We start from the raw sequence: 27,323 nt of genomic DNA on the forward strand, positions 1-27,323 counted from the left end.
AATTAGGGGGTTAAGAAGGTGAGACGGTGGCCGTAGACGGCGGCTGGCGGTGAGAGGCAGCGCGGAGCGACGGCGAGTGCGCGGTCGCATGGGGAAAGCGGGGAGAGAGGGTTTAACCGGCCGGGGAGGGTCCTTACTCCACGACGGAGCTCCTACGGCTCACGGGGGACGGCGGGGAGCAGTGAAGCAGCAGCGCGGTGAGCTCCCGAACGCGGCGGCGGGGGAGGCTTAGGTCGCTAGGGTTTGCGGCAGCGGCGGCGGCTGCGGGTTGGGGCGAGGATCTAGGGTGCGGGCGGCGCCTTAAATAGGGGCAGCGGCAGCTCCTAGGCGTGCGGGCCAAAGGTGAAGTGCGGCGGGGTCGAGCCGGACTCGAGTGCGAGTCCGGGTCTGGCGCGGGGGGGGGGGGTGGGGGGAAGAAGGGCCTGACAAGCGGGCCCCGCCTATCTATGCGAGAGTGGAAAGGAGGGAGGGGCGCGCGCGGCTGGTGGGTCAGTGGAGCGGCTGTTGGGCCACGTGCGTGAGAGGAGGGAGAGAAGGGGGAGAGTGAGGGGAGGCCGTGGGCCGGGCCGCAGGGGGAGAAAAAGGGAGGGAAAAGAAGAAAGGGAGGTGGGCCGGCCCAAGACAGAGAGAGGGAGAGGGAAAAAGGGGTGCAATTCAAATGCTTTTGAAATCTAAATTCAAATGGAAACAATCAATTAAACAATGCATTGAGGCATGAAATGCACAAATCCTATGTTTCCTTATATTTCTTTTTATGGATAAATAAAATGCTATTAATTCTAGGTAAATGCTCTAAAATCAAAAGAATTTAAATTAAACATTATGAATCCTAAGTAAAACCTAACAAAGTTTGTTTAAACTCCTAGTTTGAAAATTAGGGTGTTACATGAATCCTGCTTCTAGCATTTCCTCCATCTAGTTTGAAAATTAGGGTGTTACATGAATCCTGCTTCTAGCATTTTCTCCATCTCTTTCTTGACTTCTTCTAGAACATCAGCCTTCATTTGTCGCGCTCACTGCTGAAACGGCCGAAATCCCTTCTTGAGAGGGAGCCGATGTTCGACGATGCTTCTGTCCAGCCTAGGCATCTCCGTGTAATCCCAGGCGAAACAATCTGCGTACTCCTTCAGCAGAGATATCATCGGCTCTCGTAGACACGGGCTTAATTTTTTGCTGATGAATGTTGGTCGTGGCTTATCCCCAGGAACAATGTCAACCTCTTCGAGCTCGTCAGTGGATGTAAACCTGTATCCTAGCTTTCTGTCATCTGTCGAGTCAATACTACAAATGGACAAAGAATGTGATGAAAAGAGTTTTGGCTGATCGTTAAGATCGGCTGCCTTATAATCTTCGTTAATCCTTGAAATTTTACAATTGATGTATGGCCGGCTGCTACAGTGGGCCTCCTTGTAATTGCCACAATTATGCAATACACTTGTCATCAAGAGTTTACATTTTATTTTTTGGGGCCGATCACAGGGATCGGCCTTGCCAAGTGTGTTAGAATAGCTCACCCTTGATGTTTCTTCTACTCTGTAAGGCCAGTGGATAAGACCAGCCTCACCCCGTTTTTTGTAGCTTCCACGCGATCACAGCCTTCCAAATTGATTCCTGAAATCGGCTCTTGATCTTCTACATCCCAAATACTCATGGCATCATGTGAAATCTCGATCGAATCATCCGCATGAACCACCTCTACCTCGTCTCCATCCCACTGAATCAGACATTGATGCATCATGGAAGGAATGCAGTAGTTGGCGTGAATCCAATCCCTCCCAAGTAGGATAGTGTGAGTACTCTTGCTGTTGACAATGAAGAAAGAGGTACGGACAGTCTTGCTTTCCACGGTCAGATCCACATTAAGAACGCCTTGTGCCTCTGATATTTGGCCATTGAAGTCGCTCAATGTGATGTTGGTCTTGATTAAATCTCCAGTAGAACGCCCCAACCGACGCAGCGCTGAGTATGGCATTATGTTGACTGCTGCACCAGTGTCGACCAACATCTTGTTGACAGGCTAGCCGTTGATGTAACCCTTGAGGTATAGAGCCTTCAAATGCTTATAATTCTTTGCTCGGGGCTTCTCGAATATGACTGGCCACGGCCCCAAGTCAAGCTAGGCTACTGGTAACTCTTCACGACCTTGGGCATAAAACTCCGCAGGGAGTACAAACACCATATGCGAGTTAGCCGATGTCTTCGCATCGGCTCTTGTTGGCTTAGGATGCCACTCTTTCTTAGGAGGGTGCGATTCCCTTTTCTGGGTGTGGTGAACCTTATCCGCCAAATCTGGACGCGCCTTTCTTAGCATCTTGAGATATTTGGCCTCGGCTTCCTCCAAACTGCGCAGAAGCTGCACCCTGCGCTTCTGGGGATGATTAAGTCCATCAGGGCACCAGCACAGCCGGTGATATTTGTCCTCTTCTTCTTCAAAGTCCTCCTTTCTGCATGGTGGCTCAGCTTGCTCATGTTGGGGCAGCACAGGTCCCAAGCACCGAAACACCAAGATCCCTTCTGCATCACGCTTCCAAGATCTGCACTCCGAGCAATCATTGATAGAAGGCAATCAGCTCATACCAGAGTCCCAGCAAAACCTGAAGAACGGGCAATGCCAATGGTCACGCGTATCTTCATGCTTCTTTAGACTCTTCCCAGTACGGTGCTCATATTCTTCACCTTCTGATTCATACTGGAGACATTGCCAGTACTGGTATTCATACTTCTTTAGGAGATGGGTGGAAGCCGGCCGTTAATTTCTGATGTGTCTCACTTGCTCTTTAGTGATGTATTCCTTTTCCCTGTTTTGGGGCTGATCACAGGGATCAGCCTTTTCCTTCCTTGCATAGCGACGTGGCGCATGCCCCGGCATGTTGATGCCAAATGCGAAATCGAATTGTTGTCAAGCAGATCGGTCACAACCCTCCGCCATGTTCACGCTTGGGAAAGGCTGAGTGTCGACCTTCATGACATACTGACCTAAGATAAATCAGCTCTGCTCAATAGCCAATTGGATGTGTCGGTGGAGTTCTTTGCAGTCACTGGTCTTGTGGGTGAAAGAATGATGCCATTTGCAGTATGACCTCCCTTGTAGCTCTTGTGCTGTAGGAAACTTACAGCCTTACGGTAACTTCAACTGCTTTTCCGTTAGTAACAGATCAAATATTTGCTCAACCTTGCTTACATCAAAGTCAAAACCCTTTGCAGGTCCTTGCTGCTTCACCCACTTACAGGACACGGGATTTGCCCCCCGAGTCCACTCTGCAACCGCTACCTCTTGATCATCCCAGAATCTTTAGCATCTTCTGCATCGATCAATGTTACCTGATGCTTGAACCTGTCCTAGTACAATTCTGGGTGGTGCTGCTCATATGATGTCAATTTCTGCACAAGGTGCGCCAAAGAATTGAACTCCAATTGAAAGACCAGATCCTTGATCGGTTTCACCAGTCCTAAGGATGCCAACTCGACTGCCTCTTTTTCTGAAATTTGGGTTGAATAGCATCGATTCTTAACTTCCCTGAAGCACTAGATATACTCCGCCACAGTTTCCCCTCGCTTCTGCCGAACTTGCTCCAGATCGGCAATCCTAGCCTCCGCAGCTTCCAAGTGGTATTGGATGTGGAACTGCTCCTCCAGCTGTTTTCATGTGTAGATCGAGTCAGGACCCAATGAAGTGTATCATCCGAAAGCTGGTCCTGTAAGAGACTGCAAAAAGAACCTTACTCGCAGAGAATCCGACACTGAGATCATTCCCAATTGCACCAAGTATCGGCTCACATGCTCGATAGAGCTGGACTGTTCCGATCCACTGAACTTGGTGAACTCAGGGAGCCGATACTTGGGTGGCAGAGGGATCAAGTCATATTCACTTGGATACGGCTTAGTATAGCCGATCGCTCACCTTTTCGGTAAAATACCAAATTGATCCCTCAAGATCGTACTAATCTAATCCATAGTTTGAACCCCTGGGGCCGAGTGCATGCTATCATGACTCGGCCCAGTGGCATATTTAGCTAGCCACGCTTGCTTACCAGCATATATTCCAGAAACTCCTTCAGTCGCCTGCTGCGCCGAATATACCGGGTTGTTGCTGTCCGGTATATATGCACACACGTACCCATGTGGGATTTCCTTAGGTGGCTCACTGAAGAATTGATGATACACAGGGTCACCTCCCATGTTGTAGATGACGTATGCCGGTGAACCTTGCGATTCTGGAGCCGTGAATGTATAGGGTAGTGGTGGCTTGGCCTGGAACGGCAATTCTCCTTTGTGACTCCCCAGGGTAGGTCTCGATGGAGAGTACTGATTCTTCATGATCTCTTGGACCACGCGCAGGGCGACACACTAAAAGCGTTCACCAAGCACTTGGAGTGCCGATGCAACGAATGAGCCACCATGTAGTTCACCTCCTAGCATAGAGCTTTGGTGCGCTCCTCTGAAGAGGTAGATAGATCCACTTCATTGAGAGCGCCTTCAGATGAGAACCCCTTCCACCTGATGCCGTGGTGGCAGGTCCTCTCAAAAGAACCGATGAGATCGGCTTCAAAGAGAGCCGTGATCTCATCATACTTCTCCTTGTGCTCAGCGGAAAGCTCCTCATATGTGATTGAGTTTTTCTTTGACATCCTGGCGGTGAAAGTTGATGTAGTCGATGAAGATGGTCCCACCGGGCGTGCCAGAATGTGTTGTTAGTCAAAACCCACCGGCGAGTAGCGATAGGCAACACGAGGAGCCGGGAGGCTCCCAGGACTGCTGGTGGGCCCTGGTCCCTGGGTCAACGGTCTAGGATCTGGCACATGACCTGGCATCTGGATTTGCTAGGCATGCCACCTGACCTATACCTGATCAGGAAGGTGTAGATGTGGTTTCAGTTAGTTTCCTGCATGCACAAACACGTTCAAATGTTAGTCCGAGCCATGATCGGCTCATCGGGGGATCCCCGATATCGGCTGTAAAGAGCCAATTGTCTCCCAGTATCAGATCAGATCTGTATATCTAAACAAAGTGCGTATATCTGATACTAATATAAACTTGCTCTGTAATCAATAAGCTAATCCAATCCATAATGGTTAAAGCTTTCACCATATAACCGGAACATCCTACGCGTAGTTAAGCCTAACAAATACGAAAGATAATAGAATAGCAAACTAAACAGAGGCCTAAAAACCAACAGAAAGCCGATTCCCAGAACAATCCGTCTTTAGATTAATATAAAGCATCAGACGAATTGCCGGATCGTTTAACTCGTTTGAAGGGCCTAACCATACGGATATTAAGCCAAATCTTTAATAAATAAAGACTAACCATAATAGATTGGATCTACTAATCAAAACAGAGCAAGGTGCTGCCCTTACACCCGGGATCAGGCATAAGGACAGCTAAACGTTTACAGGTGATAAACAATGCATGGATATAGTATGAAAAGCCGATGCATCCCTATAAACGTTAAGATAACTAGTGTTACTCGCCATCAACAATGCTTCAGCATGAGAAACACAAAGATAAACAGGTAGGAACGATACTACCCCGATCACGCGAAGCGTGATCGGGGCTGCATAGCACTTACCTAAGAGAAACCCTAAAACAGGGTTGGCAATGCACCGAGAGTTGTTTGCGAATGCTTGTTGTTGTTTTCATTCGTAGTCTAGGGTACATATTTATAGTCTAGAGACTTGTCTCTCCTAATCTATCCTAACTAACTACGACACGAATCCTGACTATCTATATCTAAACTAACTTAACTAGATATATGGCCAATTTGGCCTTAAACTGCCCGCGCAGGAGCCGATTCGCAAGCCCATTTGTCACACCCGATTTATAATAACATAAATCAAGCAATCATATATGCGCCAGGATCAAGTCACGCATATATACAATAGATTATCAAGATATCACAACATATGTCACGAATAAAAGCGTGTAATTAGAAAATGAATATTTTTATTACAACTGAATCAAGAATCAGTTCAAAGAATGCGGAAGCGTAAAATAAATACATGAAGAGTAGGGCGCCTAATTGCATAACCCAAATTGCATAAGATTTAATCAATATTAATTAAGAACTACTGAGGACCATCCAAACTAAAACCACCCGGGGAATCTCCCTAATCAAAGGTTGATAACCCCACTAATCAAAAGGAGGATCTGGGCCGCTCATGACTGTGAGCACAGCTGATATATCAGTTTTACACTCTCGAGAGGTTGCACAACTTTACCCACAAGTCGTGAGCTACGCTAGTTGTTCATCACACTTCCTAAGGTGGGATGGCTAGCAAGCACACTACGAGACCGTTACAAAGGATCACGTTGGTAAGGTGTAACCGCTAAGGATTCTGGATCAGCAACGATGCGGCCCACCTCCAGGGGTACAAGACAGACAGCACAGACCAAGCCGGAGGAGCAGGGACCATTGAAGCTTACCACCCCTCTTGCCCACGCAGGTAAGTTACTCCCGAACCAACACGACCTAATTAGTAAGTCAAGACCGTCCCATTCCAGTCTTGTGGTTGTGCGGTTGTCCCAGGTTGTCGCTCTATGAACCGGTCCTTATGGAGAGTGGCCAACCAAGTACTAAGCACCGTGCTGGCCCCCTAAACCAAGTTTCTATCAAAAACATATTTTATGGAGACGTGAGCCACTCAAGCACACAGCACAGAGGGCCACTCTCAGAGTTAAGTTGCATAAGACCATTAATCAAATTTAATTAAAAAGGACCAAGTGTGTTCTAGCGTAGCAACCTAGCACAACTAACCAAGATGCAACCCAAAGGATATAAATATAAGGATAAAGGTGGATAGGAAATCCTTATAGGCATACAGTATTAAAATGCAGTATGAAATTATATTTAAAAGTGGTAGGATGTTCATGTTATACTTGCCTTCTTCAAAGTTCTCCTGCTGCTGCTCAAAAGCTTCAGAAGATGGTGGCTCCCGGTACTGGTCCAAAGGCTCCGCGTCTACTCACGATCATCAAGCATAGTCCACACATACACACATGCACAAACAATAGCAGCTATAAGAAAACAGTACACCAATACAATAGAACAGCACACAAAACTGGCCTAAAACTATTCTACGCGTTACAATGATCGCGAGGACATAAAGAACACCTAAAACGGAGCTAAGACGCAAAATCTACGCTTGAAACAAGATCCAAGGACCTATCTGCGAGAAAAACTGGACTACAGGGGGGTTCTGGACGAAAACCAGGGACCTAAACGTAATTAAAGCATAGACTCGGGGTCTAACGCGCTAAAACTCACGGCTTGGACGGCGGGTTCAAAAATCGGAAAGCTCAGGTGTCTAAACGGGTAAAACAGGACCTAACCATAATTATTTTTGAACTACGGGTGGACTGCGGGTTGATTTCCCGGAAGAATAGGGGCTCTTTAGCAAAACGGCTAGTTGAAGCGGTATCTTCTATTCTGGACGCTCGGATCAAAGACTAACGGCCCAGATCAAATCCTTATTGCGAAGGGGTACGCGCGCACGGTGGCCGTCAGATCTGGATCCAACGCTCCTGACATCTCTCTTCTCTCCGACCCATTACCGCGCGCCGGATCTAGAATGGACGGCTCAGATTTAAAACAAGGGGCGAACCGGTACGCGTGATTCAGGTCCCTCGGATTTCGATCTCACGGCTCAGATCCACCTCGAGCTCGATCTAATCTCACGCGCTCAACACCGATCGGACGGCTCAGGGAAAAAGGGAAGGAGGGGGCGGCGCTGCGACGCCGGCGGCCCAAATCCGCGGCGGCGCGACTCGGGACTCGCCGGAGCTCGGCGTTCCCGCAGCTCCGGGGGCCAAAGCTCCACGACTTCAGGCCAAGGAGCACCACCGAGGCACGGGGAAGCGATCTGGGACTACGGCTGGGCCTAGAGGGGCTCGGGCATCGCGCGCGACGGTGAGGGGCGGTGGACGTCGCCGGCGAGCGACGTTCCAGAGGCTACGGCCTGCCAAAGACCACGGGGTCTAGCGCAACACGACCAGGGGGGTGATGTGCTGCTCACCGAGGCGTCGTGGGGGCCGGAGACGCGACTGAGGATGGTCGTCGACGATGACCGTGCGGCGGGGCGGGCGGCGTTCACGGAGGAAGCTGCTGCAGGGGTGGCCGGGGTCCTTGGCTGGTGTAGATCGGCTCCGGGGACTCCTGTTGAGGTGGCAGATGGGTCAGGGAGGCGAGGGGCTCACCGGCGGCGAGCAATTTCGGCGGCGGTGGACTTACCCGCGGCGGTGCTCCGGGGGAAATTCGGACCGAGGAACGGGCCGAGGTCGCGGGTGAAGGGCTCTGGAGCTCCGGGGTGGTGAGGCGGTGCTGATGTGCAAGCTCTCGCGGGCCGTGGCACGGTGGAACGGCGTGCCCACGGTGGCGCAGAGGTGATGGTGCGGCGGAGGAAAAGGGGCGGCGGTGCTGGAGGTCCTCGGGCGACGCAGGAGTAGGGTTAGGGTTCGGGGACTTAGGGGGTTCCTTTTGTAGGGCGGCGGCGCTGCCTTGGCGTGCGGGCCCAGGGGAAGGAGCTCGCCGGGGATATCGGAGACCGTTGCGCCGGGGAGGAAGAAGGAGAGGGGGAAGAGAAGGGCGCTGACACGTGGGCCCCAGCTGCCAGAGAGAAAAGGGGGAGGAAAGTGGCGCTCGGGCTGAGGGAAGAGGTGGGCCGGGGCTCGGCCCACGCGGGAGAAAGGAAGGAGGGAGGGGTGCTGGGCCTCGGGGGGAAAACATGGGCCAGGGGGGAAGAGAGAGCCCGTGAGGGAGAGAGGGAGAGGGTCTTGGGCTGGGCCAAGCTTCTTTTCTTCCTCTCTTTTCCTTTTTCTTTTCCTTCTTCTTTCCTATACTCAACTAATTCAAACAAATCTAATTGAATTCAAATTACCATTTGAATTCAAACCTATAACTCAACACAAATAAAACAATGCTGCGGCATGAATGCACAAACAATTTGATCCTATGATAAATTTTAATTACTTGCGTTATAAAATTACCTTAAATGCGAGATAAATTAGAGGAAACCCTGGAAATTTTATTTAAGCCCAAATAAATTCATTAAAATTAGGGAAAATTACATTAGGGTGTTACAAACCTACCCCCCTTACAGGAATCTCGTCCCGAGATTCTGATAGGCTAGCTAGCAAAAAGATCGGGATATGTCTTTCTCAGCTCATCTTCTCGCTCCCAAGTAGCCTCCTCCTCCGTATGATGACTCCACTGAACCCGGCACATCTTGATCTTCTTGTTCCGGGTAACTCTCTCGGATGTCTCCAAAACCTTCACCGGATGCTCGATGTAGGTCAGATCCTCCTGCACATCCAACCCTTCTATCGGTGCTTGCTCTTCTGGCACCCTCAAGCACTTCTTCAGCTGAGACACGTGGAACACATCGTGCACTCCTGAGAGATTGAGTGGCAACTCCAAATGATATGCCACCTCACCTTTCCGTTCCAACACCTTGAACGGACCGATGTATCGAGGGGCTAGCTTCCCTCTTACATTAAACCTGCGGATGCCTCTCATCGGCGAGACCTTTAGGTACACATGGTCACCCACTGCAAAGGTCAGATCTCGACGACGCACATCCGCGTAGCTCTTCTGACGAGTCTGAGCGACCCTCAGATTTTCGCGCACCTGCTGTACCAACTGTTCTGCCTCTTCAACAATATCCGGACCAAACACCTGCCTCTCGCCAATCTGATCCCAATACAGCGGAGTCCTGCACTTCCAACCATACAGGGCCTCGAAAGGAGACTTCTTCAGACTGGCCTGATAACTGTTGTTATACGAAAACTCTGCATACGGTAGGCACTTATCCCAGCTGGTACCATACTGAATAGCGCAGGCTCGAAGCATATCCTCCAACACTTGGTTGGTCCTTTCTGTCTGCCCATCTGTCTGAGGATGATAAGCGGTACTGAAGCGCAGTTTCGTATCCAGCGAATCGTGCAACTGCTCCCAGAACCGTGAAGTGAACTGAGATCCTCGATCAGATATGATCTTCTTAGGAACACCATGCAGACAGACAATCCTGGAGATATACAACTCTGCGAGTCTAGCACCGGAGTAAGTAGTGTTCACCGGGATGAAGTGAGCAACCTTCGTCAACCGATCCACTACTACCCATATAGAGTTGTACCCTTTCTGAGTACGAGGCAAGCCAACGATGAAGTCCATAGTGATTTCCTCCCATTTCCACTCTGGAATCTTCAACGGCTGCAATAACCCTGCTGGTCTCTGATGCTCTGCCTTGACACGCTGACAAGTGTCACAGATAGCCACGTACTCCGCAACGGAACGCTTCATTCCATACCACCAGAATCGTTCCTTCAGGTCGTAATACATCTTCGTACTGCCTGGGTGGATAGAATATGCTGTATCATGAGCCTCACTCAAGATCAGCTTCCTGAGGTCATTCACATCCGGCACACATATACGACCCTTGTACCACAAGGTACCCTGATCATCCTCTCTGAAATGAGGTGCTTTGCCAATCTTGATCAGGTCACGGATCTCCTGCAGCTTCTTATCATCCTTCTGATGCTGCCTGATCTCCGCCTCTAGAGTGGGTTCTGCCTCGAATGCTGCACCCGAGGTGTGATGCAGGAAACCCAGGCTCAACTGCTCAAACTCCTCACATAACTCCTGAGGCATCTGAAAAGCCATGGCCATATTAACATAGCTCCTTCTGCTCAGAGCATCTGCCACAACATTAGCCTTGCCCGGATGATAGTGAATCTCCAGGTCGTAATCCTTGACCAACTCTAGCCATCTTCTCTGCCGCATCTTCAGCTCACTCTGAGTGAAAATATACTTGAGGCTCTTGTGATCGGTGTAAATATCACACCTCTGCCCAAACAAGTAATGCCTCCATACCTTCAGAGCATGCACAACTGCAGCTAACTCCAGATCATGAGTGGGATAATTCAGCTCGTGCCGGCGCAGCTGCCGCGAAGCATAAGCTATTACTCTGCCTTCCTGCATCAGAACGCAACCAACACCATCCCTCGAAGCATCACAATACACTGTGAACCTCTTGCTCTGGTCTGGCAGAGTAAGGACTGGCGCCGTAGTCAACCTCTTCTTCAGCTCCTCGAAGGCCTTCTGTCGCTCATCAGTCCAAGAGAAATCCACACCCTTCTCTAGCAAGGAAGTCAAAGGCTTCGCAATCTTGGAGAAATTCTCAATGAACCTCCGATAATATCCAGCTAAGCCTAGAAAAGAGCGGACTTCCTTCACTGTCTGCGGTACCACCCAGTCAAGCACATCCTTCACCTTTCCGGGGTCCACAGCAATACCTCCCTTGGAGATCACATGACCGAGGAATGGGACCTGTCAATCCAGAACTCGCACTTGCTGAGCTTGGCATACAACTTGTGCTCTCTGAGCCTCTGCAACACAAGCCTCAGATGTTTCTCATGCTCTGCTTCTGAATCGGAATATATCAGGATATCATCAATGAATATCACCACAAAGGTGTCCAGATAATCCATGAAAACCTTGTTCATCAGATGCATGAAGAAAGCCGGAGCATTGGTCAAGCCAAAGGACATAACCGTATACTCGTATAGCCCATACTTGCAGGTGAATGCCGTCTTCGAAATATCCTCAGAACGAATCTTCAGCTGATGATAACCCGAACGCAGATCAATCTTCGAGAATACACAAGCACCCTGGAGCTGATCAAAAAGATCCTCAATACGGGGCAATGGATGCTTGTTCTTGATAGTGACTGCATTCAGATCCCGATAATCGACGCACATTCTCTTCGTGCCATCCTTCTTCTTTACAAGCAATACAGGAAAAGCCCAAGGAGAGAAACTACGACGGATATAGCCCTTGGCTAGCAATTCATCGACAGTCTTCTTAACTTCCTCATGCTCAACGGGTGCCATACGATAGGGCCGCTTAGCAATAGGAGCTGTGCCAGGCAAGAGATCAATAGAAAACTTAATGTCGCGATCAGGCGGCATACCTGGCAAATCATCCAGAAAGACATCCGGGATTCAGACACCACGCGAATACCATCTGTGGGTCTAGCCTCCATTTGATGAAGAAATCCAGAAGGCTCTGTAGCTCCAATAGTGACCTCCTGACCATCCGGTGCTGACAGAAAAACAGTCCTCTGAACACAATCTATCCGGACTCCCCACTTAGCAAGAGTCTCCATCGCGAGGATCACATCAATGCCCTTGGCGTCTAGCACCATCAAATTTGCACTGAAATCTACCCCCCTTATGGCCACACTGACTCTGGGACAGAAGACATGAGACCTCAACTGCCCCCCCGGTGAAGACACTAACATGCATCTCTTTAATGTGCTAGTAGGAATGCCATGATGCTCAACAAAAGACTGGGTGATGAAAGAATGCGTAGCACCGGTATCAAAAAGCACTGTAGCAGGATGGGTGTTGACCATGAACGTACCAATAACCATGTTAGGAGCCTCGGCCGCTGACTCGGCCGTCACGTGGTTCACCCTGCCCTGAGCTGGAGCCTTGGGCGGTGCTGCACGCCCCTGCTGTCCTGCCTGCGCCTTCCGGGGGCAGACGTTGGCGTAGTGCCCCGGCTTGCCGCAGTGGAAGCACACTCGCGGAAATGCAGCGGCCTGCTGCCCGGCAGGAGGAGTAGGCACTCCCTGCCTCGGAGCTGGTGGAGCCGGAGGCGCTGGAAGCCTCTGACCCTGTCCTGCCTGCTGCGGAGGACGAGGAGGAAGCTGCTGCCGCTGCTGGTACTGCTGGGGCGGCCTCTGCTGCTGCTGCTGCGGATGCTGATAGCGGGGATGAGTGTTGCTGCCCGAAGAGGATGGAGCCATCTTCCTCTTCTTGTCCTCAATCTCCCAGCGCTTACGCTCGGTGTTGAGGGCCGCATCAACCAGCTGGTTGAAGTTGTCGAAGCGGTGGTTCAGCAACGCATACTGGATGTGATCATCCAGTCCCTCCTTGAAATACTCCTGCTTATCGCTATCACAAGTGACGTCAGCAGAGGCATAACGGGCTAGCTGAAGGAAACGGTCACGGTATTCCGTCACCGTCATAGATCCCTGAAATAACAAACACGGATAACAAGGATAGAAATCGCTCAATAGGTCAGGCTCACGAAAGAGATCAAGGACAGATCGAAGCTCAAAAGAAATTGCAGAGAATTCCCTTCAATTTTTACCTGCTTAAGGGCACGGAACTCCTTCTGCTTCATCTTCATTATGCCCTCAGGGATGTGATGGTTCCTGAAGCGCTCACGGAACTGGACCCAGGTGAGAGAGTCACGGTCCTGAGCCGGGTAGGACTCCCACCAGTCGAGAGCGGAGCCTCGCAGCTGCCCTGCTGCGTACAGAACCCTCTCCCGGTCGTCGCACTGCGCAACAACCAACTGGCGCTCCACCGAACGAAGCCAGTCATCCACCTGGAGTGGGTCTGTGGCGTGAGAGAAGGTCGGAGGATGCCCTCTCAGGAAATCCGCACGCCTGTCACAGGGCTGAGGCGGCGGAGGAGGCGGTGGCTGAGCGTGGATCTGCTGCAGAGCCTGAACGGTGTTGTTCAGGGTCGCCATCATCTGCATCTGGAGCTGGAAGAACTGCTCCGGGGTCAGTGGTGGCGGCATCGGCAGCGGCTGACCAGTACCCTGGTTGTTCTGCTCCTGCTGGTCAGAACCGGAACCGGTGCGCCTGATGTTCACCATCTGATTGCAACAAACGAAATTTTATGAGAAAAGATATGGTGCAGTTGCGGGAATAAAACTTCAGAAAGATATGTCAGAGAGAAAGGAATATAGGTTTTACCCCCTACATTCTAACTAAATTTTATTATTTAGCTCAAGTTGTGTTAGGGTCGATTTGTATGAACAAGTTTATCTACTAGACTATGCAATCAACCAAAAATCCAAATCAAACATTTGCACAATAACAAACATTCAATATTCAGAACTTAGTCGAGTTTATCACACCACTCGACTAACATACTCGTTCTAGCGTATTTTCATCGGGACAATCTAAACTTTTAGCTTATAAGATTAGGCGACTCAGGCCAACGTCTATGGAAAGCTCAAGCTATTTCTCAGAAAAGACAGGAGAGATAGCAAATCAAGGACTTGAGACTCAAGGAATAGAAGCAAAAAATGAATGTTTGGGTTTTGCGGAAGCAGAGCAAGCGAAAAGAAGTCCTAAACTCGACCAGTTCTATCTAGGCTTCGTCCTACAGTCGACATGGCTCTGATACCAATCTGTCACACCCGATTTATAAGAACATAAATCGAGCAATCATATATGCGTCAGGATCAAGTCACGCATATATACAACAGATTATCAAGATATCACAACACATGTCACGAATAAATGCGTATAAATTATAAAAGGAATGTCTTTATTACAACTAAATCAAGAATCAGTTCAAGGAATGCGGAAGCGTAAAATAAATACATGAAGAGTAGGGTGCCACAGGGACGTCGACCGGGAGACAAACGCCTAGAAGTCTTCGAAGCCGCTGACGTAGTCCTCCACATTGCCGTGCACTGAGCAGCAATCGAAGATATCCGAAATAGAACAGAAGAGTAGAGAGGCAAGTGTGAGTACAAACTCGTACTCAACAAGTATAACACAAACTATGAGGCTCTAAGGTTAGCTGACTCAACTGCAGTAGCTTTTAGTCTTGGCAAAATTTTTATTAAAGCTAATTACTATAAGTAGATGAATTACCATAAACCCAAATTGCATAAGAAATTAATCAGTATCAATTAAGAACTACCGAGGACCATCCAAACCAAAACCACCCGGGGAATCTCCCTAATCAAAGGTTGATAACCCCACTAATCAAAAGGAGGATCTGGGCCGCTCATGACTGTGAGCACAGCTGATATATCAGTTTTACACTCTCGAGAGGTTGCACAACTTTACCCACAAGTCGTGAGCTACGCTAGTTGTTCATCACACTTCCTTAGGTGGGATGACTAGCAAGCACACTACGAGACCATTACAAAGGATCATGTTGGTAAGGTGTAACCGCTAAGGATTCTGGATCAGCAACGATGGGGCCCACCTCCAGGGGTACAAGACACATAGCACAGACCAAGCCGGAGGAGCAGGGACCATTGAAGCTTACCACCCCTCTTGCCCACGCAGGTAAGTTACTCCCGAACCAACACGACCTAATTAGTAAGTCAAGACCGTCCCATTCCAGTCTTGTGGTTGTGCGGTTGTCCCAGGTTGTCGCTCTATGAACCGGTCCTTATGGAGAGTGGCCAACCAAGCACTAAGCACCGTGCTGGCCCCCTAAACCAAGTTTCTATCAAAAACATATTTTATGGAGATGTGAGCCACTCAAGCACACAGCACAGAGGGCCACTCTCAGAGTTAAGTTGCATAAGACCATTAATCAAATTTAATTAAAAAGGACCAAGTGTGTTCTAGCGCAGCAACCTAGCACAACTAACCAAGATGCAACCCAAAGGATATAAATATAAGGATAAAGGTGGCTAGGAAATCCTTATAGGCATACAGTATTAAAATGCAGTATGAAATTGTATTTAAAAGTGGTAGGATGTTCATGTTATACTTGCCTTCCTCAAAGTTCTCCTGCTGCTGCTCAAAAGCTTCAGAAGATGGTGGCTCCTAGTACTGGTCCAAAGGCTCCGCGTCTACTCACGATCATCAAGCATAGTCCACACATACACACATGCACAAACAATAGCAGCTATAAGAAAACAGTACACCAATACAATAGAACAGCACACAAAACTAGCCTAGAACTATTCTACGCATTACAACGATCGCGTGGACATAAAGAACACCTAAAACGGAGCTAAGACGCAAAATCTACGCTTGAAACAAGATCCAAGGATCTATCTGCGAGAAAAACTGGACTACAGTGGGTTCTGGACAAAAACCAGGGACCTAAACGTAATTAAAGCATAGACTCGGGGTCTAATGTGCTAAAACTCACGGCATGGACGGTGGGTTCAAAAACCAGAAAGCTCAGGGGTCTAAACGGGTAAAACAGGACCTAACCATAATTATTTTTGAACTACGGGTGGACTGCGGGTTGATTTCCCGGAAGAACAAGGGCTCTTTAGCAAAATGGCTGGTTGAAGCGGTATCTTCTATTCTGGACGCTCGGATCAAAGACTAACGGCCCAGATCAAATCCTTATCGCGAAGGGGTACGCGCGCACGGTGGCCGTCAGATCTGGATCCAACGCTCCTGACATCTCTCTTCTCTCCGACCCATTACCGCGCGCCGGATCTAGAATGGACGGCTCAGATTTAAAACAAGGGGCGAACCGGTACGCGCGATTCAGGTCCCTTGGATTTCGATCTCACGGCTCAGATCCACCTCGAGCTCGATCTAATCTCACGCGCTCAACACCGATCGGACGGCTCAGGGAAAAAGGGAAGGAGGGGGCGGCGCTGCGACGCCGGCGGCCCAAATCCGCGGCGGCGCGACTCGGGACTCGCCGGAGCTCAGCGTTCCCGCCGCTCCGATGGCCAAAGCTCCACGACTTCAGGCCAAGGAGCACCACCGAGGCACGGGGAAGCGATCTGGGACTACGGCTGGGCCTAGAGGGGCTCGGGCATCGCGCGTGACGGTGAGGGGCTGTGGACGTCGCCGGCGAGTGACGTTCCAGAGGCTACGGCCTGCCAAAGACCATGGGGTCTAGCGCAACACGACTAGGGGGGTGATGTGCTGCTCACCGAGGCGTCGTGGGGGCCGGAGACGCGACGGAGGATGGTCGTCGACGATGACCGTGCGGCGGGGCGGGCGGCGTTCACGGAGGAAGCTGCTACAGGGGTGGCCGGGGTCCTTGGCTGGTGTAGATCGGCTCCGGGGACTCCTGTGGAGGTGGCAGATGGGTCAGGGAGGCGTGGGGCTCACCGGCGGCGAGCAATTTCGGCGGCGGTGGACTTACCCGCGGTGGTGCTCCGGGGGAAATTCGGACCGAGGAACGGGCCGAGGTCGCGGGTGAAGGGCTCTGGAGCTCCGGGGTGGTGAGGCGGTGTTGATGCGCAAGCTCTTGCGGGCCATGGCGCAGTGGAACGGCGTGCCCACGGTGGCGCAGAGGTGATGGTGCGGCGGAGGAAAAGGGGCGGCGGCGCTGGAGGTCCTCGGGCGACGCAGGAGTAGGGTTAGGGTTCGGGGACTCAGGGGGTTCCTTTTGTAGGGCGGCAGCGCTGCCTTGGCGTGCGGGCCCAGGGGAAGGAGCTCGCCGGGGATATCGGAGGCCGTTGCGCCGGGGAGGAAGAAGGAGAGGGGGAAGAGAAGGGCGCTGACACACGGGCCCCAGCTGCCAGAGAGAAAAGGGGGAGGAAAGTGGCACTCGGGCTGAGGGAAGAGGTGGGCTGGGGCTCGGCCTACGCGGGAGAAAGGAAGGAGGGAGGGGGTGCTGGGCCTCGGGGGGAAAACTTGGGCCAGGGGGGAAGAGAGAGCCCGTGAGGGAGAGAGGGAGAGGGTCTTGGGCTGGGCCAGGCTTCTTTTCTTCCTCTCTTTTCCTTTTTCTTTTCCTTCTTCTTTCCTATACTCAACTAATTCAAACAAATCTAATTGAATTCAAATTACCATTTGAATTCAAACCTATAACTCAACACAAATAAAACAATGCTGCGGCATAAATGCACAAACAATTTGATCCTATGATAAATTTTAATTACTTGCGTTATAAAATTACCTTAAATGCGAGATAAATTAGAGGAAACCCTGGAAATTTTATTTAAGCCCAAATAAATTCATTAAAATTAGGGAAAATTACATTAGGGTGTTACAGCGCCACAGGGACGTCAACTGGGAGACAACGCCTAGAAATCGTCGAGTCCGCTGATGTAGTCCTCCACGTCGCCTGGTACTGAGCAGCAGTCGAAGATATCCCAAAGAGAACAGAAGAGAGGAAGAGGCAAGTGTGTGTACACAACTTGTACTCAACAAGTATAACACGAGTATGAGGCTCTAGGGTTAGCTGACTCAACTGCAGTAGCTTTTGATCTTGGCACATTTTATTGAAACTATTTACTATAAGTGGATGAATTACCATAAACCCAAATTGCATAAGAAATTAATCAATATTAATTAAGAACTACTGAGAAACCAACCACACCAAAACCACCCGGGGAATCTCCCTAATCAAAGGTTGAATACCCCACTAATCAAAAGGAGGATCTGGGCCGCTCATGACTGGGAGCACAGCTGATATATCAGTTTTACACTCTCGAGAGGTTGCACAACTTTACCCACAAGTCATGAGCTACGCTAGTTGTTCATCACACTTCCTTAGGTGAGATGGCTAGCAAGCACACTACGAGACCGTTACAAAGGACCACGTTGGTAAGGTGTAACCGCTAAGGTTTCTGGATCAGCGATGATGGGGCCCACCTCCGGGGGTACAAGACACATAGCACAGACCAAGCCGGAGGAGCAGGGACCATTGAAGCTTACCACCCCTCTTGCCCACGCAGGTAAGTTACTCCCGAACCAAAATGACCTAATTAATAAGTCAAGACCGTCCCATTCCAGTCTTGTGGTTGCGCGGTTGTCCCAGGTTGTCGCTCTATGAACCGGTCCTTATGGAGAGTGGCCAACCAAGCACTAAGCACCGTGCTGGCCCCTAAACCAAGTTTCTACAAAAACATATTTTTAAGGACGCACAAATCACTCAAGCACACAGCACAGAGGGTCGGCTCCAGAATTAAGTTGCATAAGATCATTAACAAATTAATTAAAAAGGACCAAGTTTGTTATAGCGCAGCAACCTAGCATAACTAACCAAAATGCAACCCAAAGGATATATATATATAGGATATAAAGTGGCTAGGAAAGTCCTTATAGGCATGCAGTATTAAAATGCAGTATGAAATCTGTATTTAAAAGTGGTAGGATGTTCATGTTATACTTGCCTTCCTCAAAGTTCTCCTGTTGCTGCTCAAAAGCTTCAGAAGATGGTGGCTCCTGGTACTGGTCCAAAGGCTCCGCGTCTACTCACGATCATCAAGCATGGTCCAGACATACACACATGCACAAACAATAGCAAACTATAAGAAACAATACAACATTACAACAGAGTAGCACACATCACTAGTCTAAAGCTATTCTACGCGTTACAACGATCGCGTGGACATAAAGAACACCTAAAACGGAGCTAAGACGCGAAATCTATGCTTGAAACAAGATCCAGGGACCTATCTGCGAGAAAAACTGGACTACAGGGGGTTCTGGACGAAAACCAGGGACCTAAACATAAATAAAGGGTAGACACAGGGGCTAGCACGTGAAAACCCGGAGCTTGGATGGCGGTTTCAAAAACTGGAAAGCTCAGGGGTCTAAACGGGTAAAACAGGACTCGACTGCAATTTCTTTTGAACTAAGGGTGGACCGCGGGTTTATTCTAAGGAAGCTCAGGGGCTCTTTAACAAAACTGCCACGGCTGAAGGGGTACACGGCTTCTCATCTGGGCGGTTGGATCTAAATCTCACGGTTCGGACGCATTCCGGTTCGGACGATCCGATCTAAACAGCGGGGTCCGGACGGTCCGATCTGGATCGGACTGGTCCGATCTGGCTGGCTCGCAGGGACGGCGGAACGGTCGCCGGAATTTGACTCCCGCGGTGGCGCGCGGCTCGGGCTCGCCGGAGTTCCTCAAATTCGATGCTCCGAGGGTCAAAACTACTCGAGCTCGGGTCTGGCATGGCCTACGCGACATGGGTAATCCACCTAGGGTTACTGCAGGGCTCGGGGAGGTCTCAGGCGGCGTGCACGACGACGGGGCGGATCGGCACGGCGGCGCATCGCCGGCGCGCGGCGTTCCAGTCTAAGAGAGGGCTAAAGATCTACGACATCTAGCGCAAGAAGGACCAAGGAATGGCGGGAAAGCTCACCCAGGTCTCGTGGTGGCCGGAGCTGCAGCGGAAGATGGTCGGCGACGAGGTCCGAGCGGCGGAATAGGCGGCGCTCGTGGGGAAGGCTGCTGCAGAGAGGCTCGAGGTCCCTTGGACGCGCGGATCGGTCGTGGAACTCCTTGCAGAGGTAACCAGGGGGTTAAGACGGATCAGGATGCAACGACGATGAGGAATTCTGACAGCGGAGCGGCTCACCGTCGAAGGTTCCTTCGGGAAATTCGGTCGATGCCGAGGCGTAGAGCTTCGATGCTGGGCTCGTGGAGCTTTGGGATGGCAAGAGGGAACGGACACGGGGGTTGTGGTGGTCTGGGGTGCAGCGGAACGGCCGGTCGGCGGTGAGGCCGAGGCGTCTGCGCGGCGGAGGGAAGAAGGAGGCGGCAGCGCTGCGGGTCTCCAGAGGTGCTGCTGCGGCTAGGTTTAGGGTTCTAGGGCGCGGAACCTTCTTGTAGGGCAGCGGCCCACATTGGCGTGCGGGCCCGAAGCGAGAGAGCTCGCCGGAAGTTTCGGGGGCCGTTGCGCGGCCGGTAGAGGAAGAAGGAAGAAGGGGCCGACAGGTGGGGTCGAGCTGGGGAAATGACTGAGAAAGAAGGAATGACTGAGAATAGAAGGAATGACTGAGAATATAAGGAATGACTGAGGATAGAAGGAATGACTGAGAATAGAAGGAATGACTGAGAATAGAAGGAATGACTGAGAATATAAGGAATGACTGAGGATAGAAGGAATGACTGAGAATATAAGGAATGACTGAGAATATAAGGAATGACTGAGGATAGAAGGAATGACTGAGAGAAAAGAAGGAATGACTGACCTACTTTCCTGTTTCCTCCCTTTTCTTTTTCAAACCAACTCAATTCTATTTGAATTCAACCCCTATGCACTCAACCAAATAAAACTTATGCACCAGCATGAATGCACAAACATGTTGAACCTAAAATAAATTTTAATTCTTTGTGAATTGAATTACAAATAAATGCAAGCTAGGCAAAATAAATCCTTAGAAAATTACTGGAGCCCAATTAAATTCATTATAAATCTCGAAATTTTACCTTAGTGTGTTACACCATTACAATTATCCTTTGAGCCCATCTTGCTCGTGGCCCACCTTCTGGCCCAGCCAAATTATGACAATAACAATAGCCTAGAAGCTCGAACACTCGAATTAGGTAGGCTTTGGTGAAGGACTTGATGATTGTATATTGGCAGGCAGTTGGAAATCAATGATGCAGTAGTTCATCTGAAAATGGCCAAAATAGAGAATCAGTGGAAGATGTAGTCGAAGTGGTCGAAAATGTAGTTAGAGTAGTCAGAAGTGTCATTTAAACAGCTGGAAATGTAGTCAACGTATCCAAAAAGTAGTCGTACTAGTCGAAAATACAGTAAACTGCCATAATGTAGTCGCAGTAAATGGAAGTGTAACTGAGACAGTTGAAGAGGCAGTCGAAGCAGTCATGGATGCAATGTAATGAAAGTTGTAGTCGTACTAGACAAAGATGCAACTGAAGCAGTCGAAGACGTAGTCATAATAGTTAGAGATAATGTTGATGCAGTCAGAGAAGCAGTCAAAGTAGTCAAAATTGCAGTGCAGTAAAAAATTAAGTTATAGTAGCAGAAGATAAGGTTGAAGCAGTCGGATATGCAGTCGAGGTAGACAAAGATACAGTTTAGTTGAACTGTAGCCGTAGCAGACGAAGATAAAGTTCAAGCAGTCGAAGATGTAGTTGAAGTCAAAGTAAATGTTGTCGAAGCAGACAAAGATGTAGTGGAAGTCGAAGAAAATGTTGTCGAATCAGTCGAAGATGTAGTCGAAGGAGTAGTAGATGTTGTCGAAGCAGTCGACAATGTAGTCAATGAAGCCGTATGGTAGTTGATGTAGTCGATGAGGGAGCCATAGCAGTCGGAGTTGTGGTCCTGGTATACGGAAATGCAGACGAAGTAGTCGATGATGCAGCCATAGTAGTCGGATTTATAGTCATGGTAGTCGGAAATGTTGTCGGAGAGGTAGTAGTCGGAGGTGTTTTGAATGCCACAGTTTTATGCCACTAAATTTCCTAATCACCACCAGCCTTTGTAAGAGTTCAGATAAACAAAATGTGAGTTATGAAATTTCTCATAACCTGCCGCAGATCACACACCCATTGTATCAAGCCTTTCAAGTTCTACTTCTTCCCGTACTATCTTTTTGAATCATGGGAGAATTATTAAGCCTTTGCTGATGACAAACCTCCATGTTTCAGATGGTTGGGGCAACACGTGGAAATCCTGATGGGTTCGGAGCTAGCGGTAGCAGGACGCAACGGACGCCGCCACCACCACCGCCACCTAGTCTGGTGGAGATGATGGCCGCTCAAACTGAGTTATTCCGACAGATTGTTTAGGGGTAGCAACCCCACCATTAGCAGCGGGGTGTGCACAATGCACCCCAACCTCAAGTTGTTGGTTACATGGAATTCTTTGGAACGCAGCCCCCTCTGTTTAACAAGATGGAGGAGCCATTGGATGCGGACGCTTGGATTCGTACCATTGAATCCAAGTTTGCCTTATTGACACTGCCATGTTCTGAAGCCAACAAAGCTCGATTTGCCACGCAGCAGCTTCATGGTACTGCACGTATATGGTGGGACAACTATTTTTCCATGCTTCTGGCAGATCATGTTGTCACTTTGGATGAATTCAAGAATGCATTCCGAGCCCACCATATCCTTGAAGGTCTCATGGAAAGGAAGTTGAATGATTTTCTGGCTCTTACTCAGTGTACCCGCATTGTACTTCAGTATGCTCAGGCGTTCAACAACCTTTCTCAGTACGCGGGTTATCATGCTGACACGGATGCCAAGAAACGTGATCGTTTCCGCAGAGGTCTTAATACCAAGCTCAAGGAATGTCTAAATCCCTTCAGAACGGACACTTACAATGAGCTAGTTAATTTGGCAATAACCCAAGAGGATTGCATTTTGGCTCATCATGCAGAAAAGAAGAGGAAGGCTCCAGCTGGACCCTAGAGTGCTCAGCCACCAAGGTACCATTTAGTGCAGAATGCAGCACCTAAAGCTCTTCAGAATGCCCCTTAGCCAGGGCGTTGGATTTTTAGGCCCCCTCAGCAACAGGGTGTGGCAAGACCCCCTACCCCATAGCCAAATGGCCCAAGGTTGAATATACAGCAGCCACCCCGCTAGAGTAACACAAACTGATGTTTCAATTGTGGGAGTTCTACTCACTTTGTTCGAGATTGCCCTCAGTTCAGACAGCAAGCTTAGGGCCAAGGCTCCAATACTAACAACAGAAAATAGGGCAAGAAACAAACTATTCAAGTCAAGCGAGGGCGAATCAATTTCACCACCCTTGCAGAGCTTCCTGATGGCGCACCAGTGATGACAGATACATTTTCTATCCACCGCAAGCCTGCTGTTATATTATTTGATTCTAGTGCATCACATAGTTTCAATAGTGCGAAATTCGGTGCAAAAGTGGGTTTGGATTTCTATCATACGAGAAAGTCGTATAACTACACCGGGTGGTAAAATTGCTTCAAATCAACTCATAAGAAACGTGCCAATTAAATTGGGTAGCAAAATCATCAAAACTAACTTGATTCTCTTGGCACTTGAAGGCATCGATATCATTTTGGGAGTAGATTGGATGACTTGACATGGAGTAACCTTAGATCTTTCCACCCGAGCCGTTGAAATCAATTCCCCAACCCAAGGAGCTACTATTCTATATTTGTCTTTTCGGGAATGCACAAATTCATGTGCTCTCATTAAGGTCCGCTCCAAAATAGAAGAAATTCCGGTGGTACGCGAGTATGTCGATGTTTACACGGATGACTTACCCGGCATGGCACCAGATTGTGAGATAGAGTTTGTCATTGAACTACAGTCAAGCATTGCACCTATCTCTAAACGACCCTATCGAATGCCATCCAAGGAATTAGCAGAATTAAAAATACAATTGCAAAACTTCTAGTCAAAGGCTATATTCGTCCAAGCGCTTCACCTTGGGGTTGCCCAGCCCTATTTGTGAAGAAGAAAGATAATAGTTTGAGGTTCTGTGCAGACTACCGGCCTCTTAATGCGGTGACAATCAAAAACAAATATCCACTTCCTCTCATTGATGTTCTTTTCGATCAGTTGTCTGGAGCAAAAATCTTTTCCAAGATTGGTCTTCGTTCTGGCTATCATCAAATCAAGATTAGACCATGTGATATTCCCAAGACTGCTTTCTCCACTCGATATGGACTATATGAATACTTAGTTATGTCTTTTGGTCTCACAAATGCTCCTGCCTACTTTATGTATCTCATGAATTCGGTTTTTAGCCGGTGCTTGACAAGTTTGTCGTGGTTTTCATCGACGACATTCTTATTTATTTCAAGGACGAGGAGGACCATGCTAAACATTTGCACATTGTTCTCCAACGCCTCAGAGACCATCAATTATATGCTAAGTTCTCCAAATGTGAATTCTGGTTGGATAGTGTGAAATTTTTAGGCCATACTATCTCCAGTAATGGTATCTCAGTTGACCCCAGTAAAGTTCAAGAGGTGATGGATTGGAAACCTCCCACTTCCGTTCATCAGATTCGTAGTTTTCTTGGTTTAGCCGGTTACTATCGCGATTCATTCCGGATTTCTCATTAATTGCTAAACCTATGATCGAACTGTTGAAGAATGGAGTAAAATTTGTGTGGGATGAAGATTGTGAAAAAGCTTTCCACACTCTTGGTGAACACTTGACTACAGCCACAGTCTTAGCTCAACCTGATAATACCAAGCCATTTGATGTTTACTGTGATGCTTCTGGTAGTGGTTTGGGCTGTGTACTTATGCAAGACAATCACGTTATTGCCTATGCTCCACAACCATTTTGGCCCCATGAAAAGAATTACCCAACCCATGATCTTGAGTTAGCAGCTGTCATTCATGCTCTCAAGATTTGGAGGCACTATTTTATGGGCACCCATTGCAATATTTATACCGATCATAAGAGTCTCAAATATATATTCACACAAGCCAACTTGAATATGAGACAAAGACGATGGTTGGAATTAATCAAAGATTATGATCTTGAGGTGCAATATCATCCAGGCAAAGCTAATGTCATAGCGGATTGTGGCAGAACCAACCTGAATTATACCGGCTCAAGTACGCGAGTCCACTCCTGAGGGCTCCAACGTGCTTCAAACGGTATAATCCCTTGGCCTGTCGGGTAACGTGTAACACCCTAATGTAATTTTTCCCTAATTTTAATGAATTTATTTTGGCTCAAATGAAATTTCCAGGCTTTTCTTTAATTTTTTTGGTGGCATTTAAAGCAATTTATAACACAAGAAAATAAAATCAATTATAAGGTCAACATGTTTGTGCATTCATGCTGAAGCATTGTTTTTCTTTGTGTTGAGTTTATAGGGTTTGAATTCAAATTTATTTGAATTCAAATAGTTTTGTTTGAATAGTTGAGTATAGAAAAGGAAAAGGAAAGGATAAGGAAGAAGAGAAAGCAGCCTAAACCCCCTCCTAGCCCAGCCCAGCTCTCCCTTTCCCCTCCCTCTTCCCGCATGGGCCACGCCGGCCCACTCTCCCTTCTCCCTCGGGCTTCCTCTCCTCTCTCCTTTTCTCTCCACGGCCCAGCCCGAGCACCCTCCTCGCTTGCCTTTCCTCCCTCGCGTGCGCAGCCCGCCTGGCCCAGCATGAGCACCCTTCCCCGTTCTCCTCTCTCTCCGACACCCGGGGCCCACGCGTCAGCTTCTCCCCCGCTCTCCCCTTCTCCTTCCCCTCCTCTGTTTCCTCCGCCGGCTGGCCGCTCGGCCACTGCCCGTGGCCCCGCTCCACCGCACCTTGGGCTTCCTTCCCCGAGTTCGCAAGACCCCACTAGCCAGCCCCCGGACCTTCCCTTGCTTCCAGAAGCTGGGCCGCGCTTGGATTAGATCGAGCCGCCACGCATCCGCGGGAGGCGCGGGGGCCGTTGCGTGAACGACCCGCACGCCGAGGACCGCCCTACCCTTCTTAGCCGCGACAGCTTCCTCACGCTCTCCCTCAGCCGCCTCCGCCTTTCCCAGTTTTTTCCCCAAGCCTCGCGTCGCCGCTCCGCCGCTCGACCCGAGGGCAACGCCGCCGTCGACCGAGCCCGCACCGTCGCAATTCCACCCCGGCACCGCCACTTCTCCACCGCCAGCCGTCGTCGCAGCTTCCAGGCGTGGTAAGGGTCGCGCCATGCCCCTTCTCCCTTCCTCTCTCCCTCCGAGTGAGCGCGTTCCCCTTGCCACCATGAACCCGAGCTGCCCCCGCCGTGGGGAACCCCAACCCGAACCCTAAACCGCTTTCTTGACCGTCTAGATGTGTTCACCGTGTTGCGCGCTATCTCCCAGGCCTGACCCCATCCAAATCCGAGCCCGGACAGCCAAGATGGGCCAAGTCCGGCGTGTCCCCGCTGAGCGCCGCCGCGGGAGACCCATCGCCGGCGAGCAATCGCCGCCGGCCGAGCCCCAATCCTCATGGGCCGTCGGATTGAGATCCTACGGCCGATACGCGTAGATACCCCTTCGCGAAACAGATCTAATCTGGACCATAGAGATTAGATCCAATGGCCCAGAGCCGCGCGTACCCTTTCAGCCATTTCTTTTGCTAAAGAGCCCCTGCCCTTTTGAGGAATCAACCCGCGGTCCACCCTTAGTTCAAAAGTATTTGCAGTCAAGTCCTGCTTTACTCGTTTAGACCCCTGAGCTTTCCGGTTTTTGAACCCGCCATCCAAGCCCTGGGTTTTCACGTGCTAGCCCCTGTGTCTACCCTTTATTTGCGTTTAGACCCTCGGTTTTTTGCGCAGAACCCCTTAGAACCTCCAGTTTTCTTACAAATAGGTCCCTGGATCTTGTTTCAAGCGTAGTTTTCGCGTCTTAGCTCCGTTTTAGGTGTTCTTTATGTCCACGCGATCGTTGTAACGCGTAGAATAGCTTTAGAATAGTTTTGTGTGCTGTTTCTATGTAATGTTGTACTGTTTATTATAGTTTGCTATTGTTTGTGCATGTGTGTATGTCTGGACCATGCTTGATGATCGTGAGTAGACGCGGAGCTTTTGGACGAGTACCAGGAGCCGCCATCTTCTAAGCAGTTTGAGTAGCAGCAGGAGAATTTCGAGGAAGGCAAGTGTAACATGAACCTCCTATCACTTTTTAATACAATTTAATGCTGCATTTTAATTTTGTATGCCTATAAGGATTTCCTAGCCACTTTATATCCTTTATATATATCCTTTGGGTTGCATTTTGGTTAGTTGTGCTAGGTTGCTGCGCTATAACACACCTCGGTCCTTTTAATTAATCTGATTAATGGTTATATGCAACTTAATTCTGAGAGTGGCCCTCTGTGCTCTGTGCTTGAGCGGTCCACGTCTCCTTAAAAGGTGTTTTTGTTAGAAACTTGGTTTAGGGGGCCAGCACGGTGCTTAGTGCTTGGTTGGCCACTCTCCAT

The sequence above is a fragment of the Panicum hallii genome, chromosome 5 (assembly GCF_002211085.1).
Source record: "Panicum hallii strain FIL2 chromosome 5, PHallii_v3.1, whole genome shotgun sequence".
Lineage (NCBI taxonomy): Eukaryota > Viridiplantae > Streptophyta > Magnoliopsida > Poales > Poaceae > Panicum > Panicum hallii.